This window comes from Rattus norvegicus (assembly GCF_036323735.1).
Source record: "Rattus norvegicus strain BN/NHsdMcwi chromosome Y unlocalized genomic scaffold, GRCr8 chrY_unlocalized_3, whole genome shotgun sequence".
In the NCBI taxonomy this organism is placed as follows: domain Eukaryota; kingdom Metazoa; phylum Chordata; class Mammalia; order Rodentia; family Muridae; genus Rattus; species Rattus norvegicus.
Genome location: NW_026947389.1, coordinates 1624168 through 1643257, shown reverse-complemented (window position 1 = coordinate 1643257; position 19090 = coordinate 1624168). Strand labels below are relative to the sequence as shown.

General features: G+C 37.0%; 1 long non-coding RNA gene across 5 annotated transcripts in view; it reads left to right on the top strand.

The window, feature by feature from the left end:
• LOC134484682 (uncharacterized) overlaps nucleotides 1-19090 on the top strand; it is a 159182-nt gene that overhangs the window by 27833 nt on the left and 112259 nt on the right. For 2 of the 5 annotated variants that reach the window (XR_010062326.1, XR_010062327.1), the window contains 2 exons: nucleotides 596-726; nucleotides 13165-18225. The exons of 1 other annotated variant lie outside the window; for it this stretch is intronic. This is a non-coding gene — a long non-coding RNA (uncharacterized LOC134484682). Of the gene's footprint in view, nucleotides 1-17; nucleotides 134-595; nucleotides 727-12032; nucleotides 12105-13164; nucleotides 18226-19090 lie in introns of those variants that run through there. 2 more of the 5 variants (XR_010062328.1, XR_010062330.1) reach the window with 2 other exon arrangements.

Below are 19090 nucleotides of genomic sequence, written 5' to 3'. Positions count from 1 at the left end.
ATGCAAACTATAGGACTGATGGAAGAATTGCTACCTGGACTTTCAAATGCCATGAAAATATATGGACATTCTAAATACTGATAAAGAATAGGAAGCTGATCAAGCAATACTGGATCTTCCTCTGCTCCACGAGGTACTAACATTTTCTCCAGAATAAAATGTTTTTTTTATAATTTTAGAAGTAGCCAGAGATTTTAAACTTCTAACAAACCGGTATACAATATCTCCATTGCACATTTTCTCAGAAATCCCGGTGATGTCCACGGTGCAATAACAACTTTTTCCCATGAAGTCTGGTATATTACCTTTTTGATGACTGACACAACAGTCCTACTTCTGTGCAAGTTCCCTACTTCCACCATCTTACTGAGTAAGATTTAGACTTATACAATTAAGAGGACTCCAGAAGGCCAAGGAATTACGACACATTCCCCATATGCCAAATCCATTTCCTCTCTAAAATTTCTAAGTTTATTGTCCTGAGAAACACTGTTCTGACGAAGAGATCTCAGAGAAATCTGGACTGAGTTCTCAAACAAGAGTCTAAAAGCCAGCACAAATCAGACTACTATCTTCATTGTGTTCCCTTACACAGAGGTGTCCTTTCACATGCAGAGGAATGTGTAGATGGACATATATTTGAATAAGATACTGAACCTAAGACTACTGCATTAGAGCCTCGTACAAGACTTCTAAGACTGTTGACTGCCTACCATGGATATTCAGGTGTGTATTCTTTACTGTGATTTTCAGTTTGGAGTTGCTGAAGTAGTGTGTGGCTGGAATGTTCTATAATTTCCAAGGTATCAATCAACCTTCAACTTCTGCTCAATAGTACTCCAGACATAAGAGGAAGAGAAGCTATGCACATTCCATACAGTCCAGGGGAGATCCTATTTCACCCTTATACTTTAAAACATCAAAAATCTATCACCTTTTCCTGGAGGGACAGCAAAAATTCCTCTTCTGCACACAGGGAAATTAGATATTCCTCCACCTATTCAAAGGAATCTGAGGATCCTCTTTTCATTTATATGATTTTTTAATTTAAGTTTCAAATATACCATTTCCTGGTTTCCTGTTCATACGTCATCTATCTGCTCTCACTCCTTCTTCGATAATGGTGTTCCCATCCACATCATCCACCCGTCTAATCTTTCTCACCTTCCTTATATTAAGAGTCCACATTTGGAAGGATTAAGAGCTTTTCCTCCCCTTGTTGCCCAAAAAGGCCATCTTGTGCTACATATACATCTACAGCCATGAGTCAATCCATGTATATACTTTGGGTGATGCTTTACTCCCTGGGGCCTTTCGTTGTTGGGCATTGTTGTCCTATGAGGTTGCAAGCCCCTTCAGGTCTTTCAACCGCTTCTCTAATTCCTGCAACTGGTGTTCCATTTTCAGATTAATGTTTTGCTGCTAGCATTCAACTATGAATTTGACCTGCTCTCGCTGTGTCTCTCAGGGACATCTATATCCAGTTCCAGTCAGCATGCACTTCTTAGCGTCAATAATCTTATATACTTTTGGTGACTGTATATATGTATATGACCCACAGGTGGGGCATGAATTCCTTCAGTCTCTACTTCTACCTTTGCCTCCACATAAACTCCCGTGAATGTTTTTTGTTCCGCCGTTTAAGAAGGAGTGAAGCTTGCATAATTTGATCATTCTTCTTGAACATCATGTGGTCTGTGGATTATATCTTGCCGAATTCGAACTTTTGGGCTAAAATGCACTTATCAGAGATTGCATACTATGTGTCCTTTTCTGTGATTGGGTTACCTCACTAAGGGTGACGCTTTCTAGGTCAATCCATTTTCTTATGAGTTTCATGAATTCATTGATTTTAATGTGGAGTAGTAGAACATTGTACAGATGTATCACATTTTATGTATCCATTCATCAGTTGAAGAGCATCTTGATTCTTTCCAGTTCCTGGCTATTATAAATAATACTGCTGTGAGCATAGTGGAGCATGTGTCTTTGTTGTATGTTGCACCATCTTTTGTGTGTATGCAGAGTACAGGTAGAGCTGGGTCCTCAGTTAGGGCATTATCCAATTTTCTCAGGAAACTTCAGAATGATTTCCAGAGTTATCATACAGGTTTGCAATCCCTCCAATAATGGAGCAGTGTTCCTCTTTCTCCATAACCTCACCAACATCTGTTTTCACCTGAGTTTTTGATCTTAGCCATTCTGACTGCCGTGAGGTGGAACCTCGGGACTATTTTTATTTTTATTTCCTTGATGACTAAGGATGTTGAACATTTCTTGACACACTTCTCAGCTATTTGTTATTCCTTAGTTGAGAATTCTCTGTTTAGCTATGCACCCCATTTTTCATAGGATTATTTGGCTCTCTGGTGTCTAACTTCTTGAGTTATTTGTATATTTTGGATATTAGATCTGTATCAGGTGTAGGATTGATAAAGATCTTTTCCCAATCATTTGTTTGCTGTTTTCTCCTAATAACAGTGTCCTTTGACTTACAGAATCTTTGCAGTTTTATGAAGTCTCATTTCTGATTCTTGATCTTACAGTACAAACCAGTGGTGTTTAGTTCAGGAAATTTTTCCCAGTGCCCATGTGATCAAGATTCTTCTCTACTTATAGTTTCAGTTTATTGGGTTTGATGTAGAGGTTTTTGATCCACTCAGACTTAAGGTTTGATTAGACCAATAAAAATGAATCGATTTGCATACTTCTACATGCTTCTACATGCTGCCCTCCACTTGTTGAAAATCCTAATTTTTTTTTCATTGGATGGTTTTGGCCTCTTTGTCAAATATCAAGTGACCATTGATGTGTGTGTTTGTCTTGGGGTCTTCAATTCTATTCCACTTATCAACATTCCTAGATCTGTACAAATACAACTTTTTTTTTGTCATTGATTTTTTTTAATCACTATTGCCCTGTAATACTGCTTGAGGTAAGGAATGGTGATTCTCCCAGAGGTTCTTTTATTGTTGAGTACAGCATATGTATGTTGTGCCATCACTTTTATTAAATTCTAAAAAGTCTTTAATCTTTCTTTATTTCTTGCTTGACAAGTTATCTTTGAGTGGAGCACTGTTCAACTTACAGGTATGTGTGGGCTCGCTGATGTTTTGTGGATATTGAAGATCAGCCTTTGTTTGTCACGGTTTGATTGGATAAATGGACATATTTCAGTTTTCTTAGATCTGTTGAGGCCTGTTTTGTGACTTGTTATATGATTAGTTTTGGAAAAAATACTATGAGATGCTGGGAAGAAGGCATATTATTTTGTTTTAGGATGAAATATTCTATAAATATCTGTAATGTCCATTTTGTTCACAACTTCTCTTAGTTTGTCTAGATCTTTGTTTAATTTCTATTTCCATGATCTGTCCATTGAAGAGAACGTGGTGTTGAAATCTCCCACTCTTATTATGTGAGGAACATTGGGTGCTTTGAGCTTTAGTAAGGTATCCTTTAGGAATGCAGTTGCCCATGTATTTGGAGCAAAAATATTTAGGAGTGAGAGTTCCTATTGCTGTGATAATCTTTTGATAAATATGAAATTTCCTTCCTCACCTGTTTGGAAAACTTTTGGTTGATAATCAATTATATTCCATAGTAGAATGGCAAATCCAGCTTCCGTCTATCAGACCATTTGCTTCAAAATTTGTTTTCTAGCCTAATACTCTCAGGTAGTGTCTGTCTTTGTCTCTAAGTTGTGCTTTTTACATGCAACAAAATGCTGGGTACTCTTTATGTATCCATTCATTTAGTCTACGTCTTTCTATTGGGGAATTCACTCCATTGTTGTTAAAATATATTAAGGAATAGTGATTGTTGCTTCTGTCATTTTTGTTGTTAGAGGTAGAATCATGTTTGTGTGTCTCTTTTCTTTTGGTTTCATAGCAAGATTAGTTTGTTGCTTTTTATAGTGTGTAGTCTCCCTCCTTGTGTTAGAGTTTTCTACCTATTATCTTTCGTAGGGCTGGATTTGTAGAAAGATACTGTATAAATTTCGTTCTGTCATGGAATATCTTCGTTATTCCATATGTGTTAATTGAGAATTTTCCTGGCAATAGTAGACTGGAATGGCTTTTGTGTTCTTTTATGGTCTAGAGTATATCATTGCAGGATCTTCTGACTTTCATAGTATCTGGTGAGAAACATTGTGTAATTCTCATAGGTCTGACTTTATATGTTACTTGACCTTTTTCCCTTATTGCCTTTAAACTTCTTTCTTTATTTTGTGCATTTAGTGTTTTGACTATCATGCGATGTGAGGAATTTCTTTTCTGGTAAGATCTACTTAGAGCTCTTTTGGCTTCTGGCATGTTTTTCGGCATCTCTGTCTTTAGGTTGGGGAAGATTTCTTCAAATTTTTTTGAAGATATTTACTGGCCCTATAAGTTGGGATTCTTCACTCTCTTTTATACTTCTTATTCTAACACTCGATCTTCTCATTGTGTCCTTGAGTCCAAACAACAGGTAACTTGGAGCAGAAAAGATGGTCTTATCTCTGCCTTCAAGTGTGTAGGCACTCTTACCAACTGGTTTTCAGCTCTCAGTACAGCCAGAAAACAAAAAAGTCCTTCAGCTGAATTCTCCTAGTTCCCTGTGTAAATATTGTGTACCTACTTCAAATGATAAACTCTGAAAGCCTTATTTTATCCAAAATAGTTTTGGTGCATATGTGTGTGTGTGTGTGTGTGTGTGTGTGTGTGTGTGTGTGTGTCACATGTCCAGCAGACTCTGAATGGTCATTCCTTCAGTCTCCAAAGAACAATATCTCCCTACCCCTCTTATGGATATTTTATTTACTCTTTCAAGGAAGGAGTAAATCATCTGCATTTTGGTCCTCCTTCTTGAGTTTCATGTGGTGTGTGCCTTGTAACATAGTTAACTTGAGCATTTGCACTGATATCCAATTAAAAATGAGTGCATACTTTGTTTTTCTGTAATTGAGTAACCACCCTCTGGATGATATTTTCTAGGTGCATCCATTTGCCTATGAATTTCATGAACTCATTATTTTTGATAAATGAGTACTAGTCCATTGTGTAAATATAGGCCATTTTCTGTATCCATTCTTCTCGTGTAGCACATCTGGGTTAATTCCAGCTTCTGGATATTATGAATAAGGCTGCTATGAACATAGTTTAACATTTGTCTTTGTTGTATGTTGGAGCATCTTTTGGGTATATGCCCAGGGGAGGTATAGTTGGGTCTTCAGCAAGTGCAATGACCAATTTTTGAGGAAACTCAGGTCTGATTTTCAGGGAGGTTGTACCAGTTTGCAATCCCAACAACAATGGAGGAGTGTTCCTCTTTCTCCACATCCTTTCCAGCCTCTGCTGTCACCTGAGTCTTTGATCTTAGCCATTCTGACTGATGTGAGATAGAATCACAGGGTTGTTTTGATTTGCATTTCCTTTATGACTAAGTAGGTTATACATAAACCAAATCGTTCTAAGATATGATGTTACCCTAACTGTTGTTCTGTATATAGCTGTGTGCCAATTGAACAATTTCTATCTCCTTCTTCAAAGTTCAAGTCAAATCACATCAAGGAAATCCACACACAATCACATATGCAGAAGCCAATAGAATGGGCAGTGTCAGAAAGTGCCTAGAACACATTTGCACAGGAGAAAATTTTCAGAACAGTACACCAAAGGCTCTAAGATCACCAGTCAATTTACAAAATCCCATCATTCTGAAAACTTTCTTTAAAGCCAAGTACACTACCAATAGGAAAACAACAACCTACACATTTGGAAAAGAGTTTTACGAACCCTACATTTGAGAGAGTGCCAAAATTAAAAATATAAGAACTTAGAAAGGTAAACTCCCACACAACAAAGAACCCAACTTTTAAACTGGATTAGAGAGCTAACCAAGAATTCTCAACTGAGGTATCTCAATAGGTGAAAAACATATCGAGAAATGTTTAACATCCTTAGTTCACATAAAGGCAAATCAAAATGAACATAAGAGTCTTCCTTAAAACAATCAGATTGGCTAAGACAAAAAAACTAATGCAGTAGCAGAGTGGGCTAGGATGTAGGAAAATTGGAATACTCCTCCACTGCTTGCGGGATTAGTAGCTGATAGCCACTTTGGATATCATCAGTGTGGAGGTCCAGAGAAAATTGCAAACAGCTTTACTTGAAAACCAGCTTTACCACTCACTTCAACACATATACTCAAACTTGATCCATACATAACGTGGACATGTGGTTGAAGATATTCACAGCAGTCTTACTTATAACAGTCGAATGCTGGAAAGAACCATGATATACCTCATCTCCACTCAGGAATAAATACAGAAAGTGTGCTATATGTAAACAATGGAACATTACTTAGGTATTAAATATGAGGACACCAAGAACTCTGTAGACAAATGATGGAACATGAAAATAGTGAAGTAACAGAAATCGAAAAGGACATAACATGGGATGGACTTAGTGACTAGTAGATGTTAGCCCTGCTAACAGAATACCCACTATACAAATCTTTTATAACATGAAGGGTAACATGTGAGAAGGCCAAATGGCGGATACTTGGAACCCAGTTAGAAGGGAGAACAAAATAGTCATGGAATGCAGTGGAGTGGAAGAATCTAGCTAGATGTGGAAAATGATGGATAAAGTGGTGGGAGTTGCACCAATTAAAAGAGACAGGAGAGAAATTCAGAGGAAACGTGGAGTAAATAACAATAAGCGTCAGTGGTGGGTGGTGAACTTGGGTATCCCCAGGAAAATCCCAGATGCCAGAGATGCAAGTGTATCCCAGAAACTCACTGTGATGGTGGTAGTTTAAATACCGAGCAGGAAAATAGATAGAACAACTAGAGACTTCCTCCTGTAGCTAGACATGCCCCCCAGTGAAGGGGTGGTGCTGCCCACACAGCTCACATTTTTTTTACCTATAAATCTCCAATCTAAAAAATGTAAATACAAAAATGGAGCAGAGACTGAAGGAAAGGCAATCCAGAGACCACCCGACCAGAAGAACAATTTCATCCAGAGACTCCAAATCCTCAGACTATTCCTGAGGTCAAGATGTGCTGGCAGATAAGAGCCTAATACGTCTGTCCTCCGTGGGGCTCTGCCATCACCTGACCGTGACAGATGCAGAAACACCTAAGCATTTGACAGCACCTGACAGCCACAAAGGAAGAGATAGTGGAATGACTTAAGGATCTGGAGGGATTTGGAACCCAATATGAAGAACAACAGTATCAATTAAGCTTACCCTTCAGAGGTTCAGGAAATTTTCCACCTTCTAGTATATGCTTTGGCCAGTCCAAGACTTCTGGTACATAGATACCAGAGCATATGGGGAAGACAACTGCCTCAACTGCCATATCTGGGAAGGGAAGCAATTGGTCCTGTGGAGATGTCATATCAAAGAGAAGGGGGATGTTAGAGGGCAAAAGTCGAAGTGGGGAGCACCATATTAGAAAAATGAGGATCGGAATAGCTTAGGGAATTTAAGAAAGAAAAACCAGTTTGGGAAATGACATTTGAAATGTAAACAAATAAATATATTATTTTATACATATAATGTGTACAATATAACACATTTATGTTTACAACAGAGATATTCACATCTGTCTCCTTAAGGACTATATATTTCATTTTCTGTACTATAGGTTTGTTGAGAGTTGAAATCCATAATTTTCGTGAGTTTCTTACTATTGAAAATCACATAGATACACCCAATCAATGTTTTATCTCCTGTCCTTATAGCTATAAATCTTTAGTTACCACTGCAAAAAAAATATGTTTTATTTCTGTTGCATTGGGATTCCTTTCCATGCCTCAAATGTTTCCCAACTTAACTGTACATCTCTATATTCCCTCCATTGTCATCCTCTTCCCTCTTTCTTCACGTTTGACATTCCTGTTCTTGACAGTGTTCCTCTGCAATCCATAAGTTCATTTGTACGTCCCAAAGTGAGGACAGTCTGGACCGCATCCCTTGAATTTACACTAAACTAATCAAACCGAAATAGTGTGGAGAATTAACATTCAGATTAAAGTGAAAATGTCTCCCATTTTTCTTTTTTGATCTGGATTATCTCATCTATGATGACTTTCACAAGATCCATTCATTGTCCTGAAAATTACATGCTTTCCTTTTTCAATCTGTAAAAGACCCACATTTTCTTTATGCATTCATTTGTAAAGGAACAACTTGAATATTTCTAATTATTCAAGGGTCTCTATACTAGGATGAATCAAAATTTGGATATATTTTCCTCGAGTTATATCTTTAGGCGCATCCATTTCCGGATTCCTGAAGAAACATCATACTGATTTCAAAAGGTGCTGTAGAAGTTTGCATTCCAACCAGGAGAATAGTAATGTTCCCCTCTCTCCATAACACAGCAAACATAAGTTGACTCATGTGTTATAAAACTAAAATTTCTGAAAGGGAGGAAAAAATTCTCAGAATAATTTTGTTTTGCATTTCTGTATTGTATAAGGATGATAAATATTTCACTTTCGATTCTTAGTCACTTGAGTTTCTTCACTTTTGAATATTTTGTTTAGATATGTAGCCTAATTTAATTTAGTTTCTTGATATATAGTGTTTTAGTTTTTCTAATATTATTTATAGAAGCACGTTTTTGAACATGTACATGGAAATAATGCTTACTATTTTTGAAAATAGCCACTTTAAAATCATTAAGATCAAATTACATAATGCTCTCATTAAACTCACAGAATTGGCAGATCTTTTTAACCAACTGAAATCATAAGGTCGCTTCATGAAATATCCCTATATTATAAAACATTTTCTACATACATTATACTGAGTAATATAGTTTATATATTTTACTCTTTGAGAATTTCCACCAATGAATGTTGATGATAATTTTCCATTATTTTTTCCACATCACTCTATTTCTTTGAATCCTTCCTGTGTATATCTTCTACATTAAAGTACTGTTTAATAACTCTATGATAAACCCTTACAAATAATTTTCAATCCTCCAACTGAAGATACTAACTGTCCATAGTATGTCAGATAGGTATAGCAGTTTTCAGGCCTTTTCCCTGCATTCTTCCCTGTTGACTGGTTTGAAGCTGTGCAGGAAACAACAGCTGCTATGTGACATGAGGGCAATACTTCTTGTATCCAGAAGACACACTTTATGTCTGATCCCTCCCACAATTTTCTACACCTAAAGTCTCTTTTCACCTTGTTTCAGAATGGCTTTTTGGCCTTGTGGAAGGTGTATAACATGTATATCCAACTCATCATGGCTGAAATCAGTAAAATGTAGACAACTATATAATGAATGAAAGGAAGGGGTCACTCTTGGAAAGTAATAACAAGATCGTCATAACCTCTGGCCATGTTAGGTAATGAAAGGTTTGAATTAATAAAATGAAAGAGAATATAGGAAACATGGAGAAAACACAAATTATTTAGATTTACAGTCCCAAATCTAGAATATTTTTTAAAGCATTCGTGATTTACTGTGGGGAGCTGGCGTAGTGGCAATCCCAAGATGGAGTCCGGGACTGCTGCCACGTCTCACGAATAGCACCTGAACTTAAGCCCATGCCCCATTGTGAGAACTGCGCAGGTGCACCATAACATTATATGACGTGGACCTATGAACAGAGGTTACACAGACTGGTGAGGTAGTTGAGGGAGGATATAAGGGAGTGGCCTCGGGGGCTGGATGAAGGCATTGTTCCTGCTTGCAGACAAAAGGGTTCCTGAATAAACTGCTTTGAGAAGAACGTGTGGTGTTGCTCCTTTCCTGCTGGTCGGGGTTGGAAGTGAGAGTATATACTAGATGTATTGGGTATAGCAATATTAAATCAGCTCACTTTGTATAATTAAAACAGCTCTATACTAAATAATTGCATAGAATCAGGTATTTAATTTCTCCCACCTCAAATATCATAGATTCACATGTATTCAGTTGAAAAGAAATGAATATACATTTAAATAGCATTTAAAGTGTTTAGGACTATTTCATAAAGTAGACAAAAGGATTTAATACAATAAAATTCTATTTTGAATCTGGTATTATCTAACAATGATAGAGAAAATAAGGAGAGAGAGTGAGACAGGGGGACAATCTGGCAAAAGGGAAGGTAATGAGAGAGGGAGAAAGAGGTACGGACCAATGACACAAAGAGAGGAAGAGGGAGTATTTTACACACTAATTTAAACCTATACACACATATTCTCAATAAAATACTTGTGAACAGATTCAAGTCAACATTAAAAATAATCTTCTACCAGATAAGCTTTCTTCAAATCCCACACATACAAGAGAGAAAAATTTAAACAGGTCCACTACAAGCAACAAGAAGACAAGGATATACACTGGTTTCACAACTATGTATTACAGTATTTGGAATTTTAGCTGGAGGAATATGACAACCGAAGAAGATCCAGGGAATACAAATGAAAAATTAAGAAATCAAAATGTTCTCGTTTGCAGATGTCATGACACCATTTTAAAAACTCTAAAAATGTATCAGTCTCTTAAGACTGAAAAATACGGTCATAAAAGCAGAATATCATACGAACACACAAAATTCCTTAGCCTTCCTTTATGGCAATCCAAACCATACTTTGAGGAAATATGGGTCAAATTCCCCTCACAATAATCTGAATATATAAAATAAAATATTGTGGATGAAAATATTAAAAATGCAAAGACCACTATGAATTAGCTAGACGTGATCCTGAATAGAGACAATTGTTCTTTAAAAGTTTACGTTTCTTAAAGCTGAAAATATATTCACAATTCAAAGTGAAAACTCAAAACACGTTATCGTTTTTGTTTTCCAATTTCAAACCATGGGAGAGAAATCAGGGAAGTATTCCACTTGAAACACTCTTAAAATATATAACAAAATACCCTGAATTCGCATAGTTATAAAGCATACTATGAGAAGACATACGAAGTAACCATGATCCATCCAGAAAACATATAAGAACATTCCAGCTGATGTTCTGAAGGACCTTAAAAACTTGAATAAATCAAACTTTTATAGTTTTAAGAATAAGTAGATAGTGTAATAATGTCAATTTTTGATTAATTAATAAAGGAAGGCTAAGGAATTTTGTGTGTTCGTATGATATTCTGATTTTATGACCGTATTTTTTCAGTCTTAAGAGACTGATACATTTTTAGAGTTTTTAAAATGGTGTCATGACATCTGCAAACGAGAACATTTTGATTTCTTAATTTTTCATTTGTATTTCCTGGATCTTCTTCGGTTATCATATTCCTCTGCTAAAATTCCAAATACTGTAATACATAGTTGTGAAACCAGTGTATATTCTTGTCTTCTTGCTGCTTGTAGTGGACCTGCTTTAAATTTTTCTCTCTAGTATGTCTGGGATTTGAAGAAAGCTTATCTGGTAGAAGATTATTATTAGAAATAAAATCTCCTCTTCTGGAGATTGCAGATTAGCCTCAGGAAATGGTTTTTGGCTGGCAGCACCATTGACAAAACAGTGTTTTGGTGGAGGATTTTCCATCAAAAAACTTAGCTTTACCACAGAGGCTAGGTCCAAAATACAAATGATAGTCAGTCAACAGTTTGCCATATCTTGTTATCCAAAGAAAAGGAACAGTTGATTTAGTCATGATTCGGTGATGACTCTAATTCATTTCAGAATCATAGATATTGTCAGCATATATAAAACCAAAAGACCCATTGTCAAACAGCAGTATTCTCCGCATTGCCCACAGTCACCATAGTAATACCAGTGGTGAGCTCTACAGTATGGTTTGTTTCTGTTTCCTGTTTTTGCAGCTTATAAACCTTGTTTCTTTGACCCACAGAGAAGTTTCAAATAAAATAATGAAAAAAAATTTGAATTGAAAGCTATTGGTCGCTTGTAGTTGTAGTTAAAAATGAGGACCTCAAGCAATATTCACTTGGTCCTCTTCTTTTCGGATTGGGGTTGATTCGCTTTTGCTTTTGCTTTTAGTTTCATTTTGGTGATTTTTTTTTGTTTTATTATGTTTTCTTTTTCTTTTTGTTCTTTTCTACATGCAGAGATCAAGAAGTGGTCAGAAGAATTTCAAGTACAAATTCAGATGGCTGGAAAGAGCCCAGTCTCTCTAACAGGTCCACATTGTTTGCTGTACTAGGGATTTTTCTCTTGCCTTTCATATTGCCCATTTCCACTTTTTGGATCCTTTTATCCTGGCATAATTAATACTACATGTATATTATAATTATTTGAATTTCAACTCTGAAATTCTAACTCCTCTATCTCCCACACAAAACCAGAGACATGGAATGAGTCTTGTTTGGTCACGTTTTGATTCTTAGATCGGGAATCTTCCTGCAAACACTGAAGGTCCTGTTCCCAAATTGATTCTCTATAGTTCAATAAAGATGCTCTTGGCCAACCAGTTGTGAGGATATCTAGTATTCCTGCAAACAGGCTAGTAGACACAAGGGTGGAGAAAGGATTTAAGGGTGGAGTAAGAGCTACCAGTCATGTGAGATCTAGTATGGAGTGGCCATTGGTGTAGCAGGCAGGATGTTAGAAACACAGTAAGATAAGCTCATATTTGGGGTGCTGCGCTATGACTAATGACAACTGAGCAATTGAGATAGGGCAGATTTAGAGGTGTTGAGAAGGGAGTAAAAAGGACAGTTTGCTATTTGGTAGAGGCTTAAAAATCCTGAAAATAGAGCTAAAGCACATCAAATGTTCTTAAGCGTATGTGGCTTTCAAGTGCATTATAAGGGAACCTGATCAGCTCTGGGAGCTTGGACTTCCTTGAGCTTAAAGTGAGGCAGTAGGAACAATTTCTGCAGAGTCTTATGAGAGCAATCCATGACCATAACGACCGTGTCCAAAGTCACCTTGACCATGAGAGTTAAAGCTGACCCACATGTATCTTTTGATATAACCATTTCTTCTTTGTGATCTTTTAGTGTTCCATTTGCTCAAAATTATTAGTGAAGAGGGTAAAATGATACTATGGGCTACTCTTGGTTGTCAACTATTCATCTGAGATTAATTAAACCCCAGAGATAGAGGGAATATGTGAATAATTTCTGCATAATATAAGGTCAATGTAAAATGTATTTCTTATATGGATCTTTGGGGTGGGATGTTGCTTCTTTAACCTAGAACTTCATCAATATCTCGTCTTTATATTTATTTTTTCAGGCATCTGCAGATACTACCTTTTGAGGAATGAATCCTTCTCAGGAGACAATAGACGGAACCTGCACTTCAATGATAATTAAATGGCACTTCAAGATATCAAATCAAAATATCAAAGTGAGAATGGAATAAATTTATTAGTACAGTGTTTTGCAAACAACTTCTTTCACAAACAGCCTTGGAAGGAGAATTCTGAAATTTTGCATTTCATATTTGACTTTGCTGGTACTCTGACAAAATCAACTCACAACTGTTTGGGGCTTTATGGGCAATTAAATACTACAAACAGAGCTGAATGAATCAGTGCTCTGCGGTATGTGTTAATATGGCTACAGTGAAGAACAACTATGCTTAAGCTATTCATCTGTTTTTCAAACAGCATCCTCATGCAACTGTGGACTTCTGTGGGTCGTTGGATGGATAGGTTGAGAACACTGGCTGAGAGCTGCAAATGCAGAAGTGGGATGGTACATGATTGGATCATGAAAGGCCTGTGTGTAGATCATAAACAACTTCACAATATTCAATACTTTAATAATTACTAGGAAGTAGACTTCTATAAAATGACTTCAGCAGACCAGCATGGTAGAAAAACAGTAACTGATTCCCTGGAGATTTAAATCCACTGGATTGTGAAACATGGACTTAGAGGTAGAGACATGTCAGCACATGAAGACTGGATAATGAAACCACTGTTGTCTCTTAAGTTTCCCTAACCCATGGTTTGAGGCCAACAGCAACAGATTTTTTGCACTGAGGAATAGAATAAAAGCCAATTTGTTGAAAATCCCAATCATAAGAAAATACTGAAATCATCTGTGACAAACATCAACTCTCAGCATGGTTTCAGGATGTCTGAATGTCTGCTGTCAGCATGGGCTTTTACTGACATCCCTTTTATAACTGCAGAGCTCCAATCTGCTTCAGCCACATCATCATCTCTTAATTCTGTTGCAGGTAGATTAGATCACTGTGTCTGCCTATGCAGTCTTTCTCTACATATAAAGACCCAAGGAACAAATCTCACTCCAGGCAGCTGTTGAAAGTAATTTTGAATCACATTGGTGTTGTTAGTAGATGTAATGTCTTCAAATCCCAGAAGACCATGTTTGCAAAGAAGTTGATTGAGGAAGTCTTGGGTATTTCTTTCATAGGGGCAGGTGGGATCGATGAACAGGACCGCTTTCTCAGACTAGATCTTGCAGTTCACATACACGTGAGCCATGCTGACAGGGTGCAGCTTCCCAGAATAGAATGTTCAGTTGAAGATACTGGTCTGTTTGAGAGTGGCAAACCCAATGTATTCTAAACCATGCATTCTAGTTGAATCCCTATAGAAAACATGGAAGAAAGAAGCATTTACTTTTTCATTTTTGCACTAACAATGCTACCAAACACTCACAGACATTAGAACCTGCATACTGAAGATGTATCCATATACAAATGACTAGATGTGACATCTAGCCTTTTGAACTAATAAAATAATGGATTCTAGGACTTTAAAAATAGTCAGCCAGTGTTAAAGTATGTGGTCCATAGTGTGTGATAATTGTGACTAGTTCGATAGCTCTGTACAGAGAGATTCACCCTTTACTATCTCTTAGGGAACACGAACTACTACACCAGGTATCTAGAGAAGACCTTTTACTGCAGTTTGAGTCTAGCAAGAGTTTCAGCTCAGTTACAAATTTCCAATGGCCACATACCCTTAGTCTGATATTCATACGCTGCTTTGATACAGTCCTACTTATATTCTATAGTTCTTGTCAACCGAATTAAAAGAGCATTGTATCCTATTAAAGAAATGCACAGTAATTTATTTGCATGAGTGCAGCAGAGAGAAGGATTATAGGATAAACAAGAATTGGAAAGCAAGATGTCCTTCCTTCTGAGGACCAAGACCAGGAAACCTGAACTACATAAAAATCTGAAACAAGTTGTCTGAAGTTTGTTCTTTCCTTCAATCATGGGGCTCCTAGTGAAGGAGCTCAGTTCTCAAGAGTTGGCAAAAATTACCTTTATTGCTGAGCCAGGACAATTGCTGAATACTTCATTCATGGACCTGAAGAAACTCTGTATCCATCCTGCTATAATATGTATATATCTATGTATCATTCATAGAATGGACACTTTACTGTTGGTTTGAAAGCAACAGTTTGTCCCTGGAGAGACACAGATTTCTTCTTTCACAAATTATTTCACAGTCTGATGGTGGGTCTCATAAGTTCATTCCGGGATTTGCTTTACAGTAATCATTCAGTGATCTGGAAGAAACACTTATTTAATGTTGTGAGATCTACTAGAACAATATCAACCATCATTTTCCCTTCCCAGTTTAATTCTGAATCATTCTCCACTAAAGGTCTGTGGTCTCTGATGAAGGCAGCATCTCCACAGACTAGTCTGAATATTGCTCTTAGCACTGCATTTATGATACATCAATGTGATTTCCTTACCACTCTCATTCCCTAGAGAGTTTTTCAATTCATTTCATCTGATGGGTCTAATGTACATCATCACCAAGGATGAGTTTTGAGAGTTTTGCTAAAAAATTTAAAAAAAGAAAGAAATAATAGGAAAGAAAAGAAATAAAGGAAAACTGCAAGCTTATCTCACCAATTGACTCAGAAATCTAAAGTTTTATTCAGTGGAAATAATTGTGGAAAGTCTGAGATGATGATGTTTCATCTAGAAGCACTTCTCTCTCCAGGAAATTAGTGTAAGAGTGAAACTGCACTATTGGTATCCAAAGAATGGAGGAGTTTACTCTGAGCAGACAACACAATACTTGTCTTTCATTTCTTACTTAGGACATTTTTATAATTGACAAAAAGAATAAATGCAATGAGCTCTCAGGAAAACATCTGTGACCTTCCAAAAACTTTGGAATAAAGAAATGAATGATATAAAATCTCTCACTTCCAGGAGCCATAAGAACTGCGAAGTCCAGATGTTTGTGAGAGGCTCACAGCTTTTGATTCCCATATGTGGAAGGCTCAGAACAAGTCTATCTCTTCAGTGATCCTACTGATCTCCTACCAAGGACTCACTGAGCTTTCCCAAGGACCGTGTATTTCTTCCTTTTTTTATACCAAGACAGAAGACCAGCTTCCTCCTTCCCATCTCTGGTCTCTTCATCCTCTTTCTTCTCACTCCACAATGGATACTCTGAATTAGAGTTTAATTAGTAAATACTAGAGGTACTGAAGGGATATCTGGATGGAGTTGCAGTAACAACAACACTTGTGACATCACTGAAGAAGCTAGTCCTCTCCAGGTTACAATAGATGTTTCAGGGAGGGCTTCATGATTATGTCATTGAGATGTTACCTGTTAAAAAGCTTTCCTTACATTGACCAGATTCAAAGGTGCCCATTCCACATATGTCTCCTGTGACACAGGGGAAACCTTTATGTACTCCCTCTCTCTAAAGGTAGAGACTTCTCTTTGCTTTATTAGCTGTTACTTGAGATGGAGAAAGTATGTCAGGGGCTTGCCATGGGTAGAAGATTTAGGAACATGTAGTGTAGGAGATAATTCTAGATAATATTTTTATTCCCAGGTTCATTCCTGAGACATAGAGTTCAATTTTCTTCGTTATCTATGTATCACAAAGGCCAGTATTTTCCGTGCAGACCTTTAATTAAATGAATATTGTATTTCACTTTCTTATTGTACATTCCTTGACAGGGGAATTCATAATTATTCCTGAAGGTGTACTCAAAAATTCTGTTTTCCAATTCCATTTTCTGCAATGATTTTGACAACAAAGTGTGCCCATCTTTAGAGTGAGCATAACGGTATGAATACTGTGTACTCACTTCTAATATTAAACTCCTAAATGCTTCTTTTATGTAATAATTACAAGGCATCAGCAAAGCAAAGGGCAAGATGGGGTACAGAATTCGGTTCTATAGTCCCATTTGATATCAATTCTGCACTACCTATCTTCCTGTGTCCCTATGGCCAGACTTAAGGGTTTTGGATGTTTTATCATTATTCTTTCTTAAGTAGAAACCTTAGATACCGGAGGATAGGCAGGGAGAAAAACGGCATGGTTATCAGTCAAACCTCAAATTCAATATGTTCATAATACAGGAGGGAGTCTATTTGACATTGTCATTTCTGAATTCTACATTCTTGACCTAGTTGGGCAGATTCTATGTTAACATTCCAACTAACCACCTGGCTGTAGGAGCCACAAAAAGTATATATATACATCTGCCACCAAAATGATATAAAATTGATGAAGCTAAGAAGTGCATTCTGCCAGGAACCGGATATAGACATTTCCTGAGAGACACAGCTAGAATATGTGAAATACAGAGGTAAATGATAGTGACAAACCCATGAACTGAATGAAAATGGACTTCTTGTGGTAAATGTTGGGAAATGATTACACGATCTGAATGGGGCTTTAATCCCCACAAGGACAATGCCAATGAATGAAACCTTTCTGGTACTAAATCAATATTCAAAGACTGCACATGGACAGACCAATGGCTTCAACTGCATATGAAGCGGAAGATACCTTCGTGAGCACCAATGAAAGAAGAGGCCCTTGATCCTCCCTAGGTTTGATTCCCAGTTCAACGGAATGTAAAGAGACAGTAAGATGGGTTATAGAAAAAGGGGAAGGGGACAGGTTAGGGCTCTTATGGACAGGAAACTGGGTAAGGAAATTACATTTGAAATGTAATTAAAGAAGTATCCAATTAAAAAAGCATTAAAAATTCCTAAAAAATGATAGAAGTAAAAGAAAAGAAAACTATCAATGAATCATACATATTGATGCAGAAATCTAAAGGGTATGTATCAGGGAATGGTAATCAGAGTAATACAGGTGGAAAGACTGAGATGACGATGTATTAACTAGATGCACATCTCTGTCCCAAATATCAGTGTCAGAAACAAAGTGCAGTATAGGAATCCAAATCAAGGCGGAGTTTACATTGAGCTGAGGATACAATACTTGTCATCCCTCCTTCCTTAGGACCTTTTTATCCTGGGCAAAAAGAATGAAAGCCATGAGCTATCAGAAAAACAACTGTACACTTCCTAATACCTGACTTTTGGAATAAAGAAATTAATGATAAAAGATCTCTGACTTCCAGGAACCATAACAAGCAAGGAAATCCAGATGTTACTGAGAGGGTCCCACCTTCTGAATCCCATATGTGGAAGGCTCAGATCAAGTCTATGTGTTCAGTGAACCCTCACAACCCCTACACAGCACTCACTGTGCTTTTCCATGTACCATATATTTTTCGTTTTTTAAACTAAAACCCTAGGCCAACTTCCTTCTCCCCATTTCTGATATCTACATTCTATTTGTTCTCCCTCCCAAATAGCTGTTTACACTGAAATAAAGGCCTATTAATAAAATCTAGAGGTACTGAATGAATGTCTGAGAGGAAGTTGCAGTCAGGAAAACACTAGTGACATCACAGGAGAAGCTAGGGCTCTCCAGTATACAAGAGATTATTCAGGGATGGCCTAATGATCATGTCACTGAGAACTGGCATGGCCTACCTGCTAAAGAGCTTTCTTTATATCGACCAGATTCTAGGGTGATGTTCCAGGTGTGTCCTTTGACACAGTGGAAAACTTTATGTAGAACATCTCTCTAAAGCTAGAGAGTTCTCTTTGCTTTATTAGTGGTTACATGCTCTGAATGAAGAAAGCTATAAAGGGTATGGCATGTGTAGAAAATATCTAGGAACATGGGACGTAGGAGATTCTTCTGTATTATAATTTTATTCCCATTTCCATTCCTGTGACAAACAGTTCAATTTCCTAAGTTCTATCTGTTTCCCAAAGGCCATTGTTTCCCTACAGATATTTAATTGAGTGGATTTTGAATTTCATTTTCTAATTGTTCATTCCTTGATAGCGGACTTTATAGATATTCCTGAATGTGTCCTCAAAA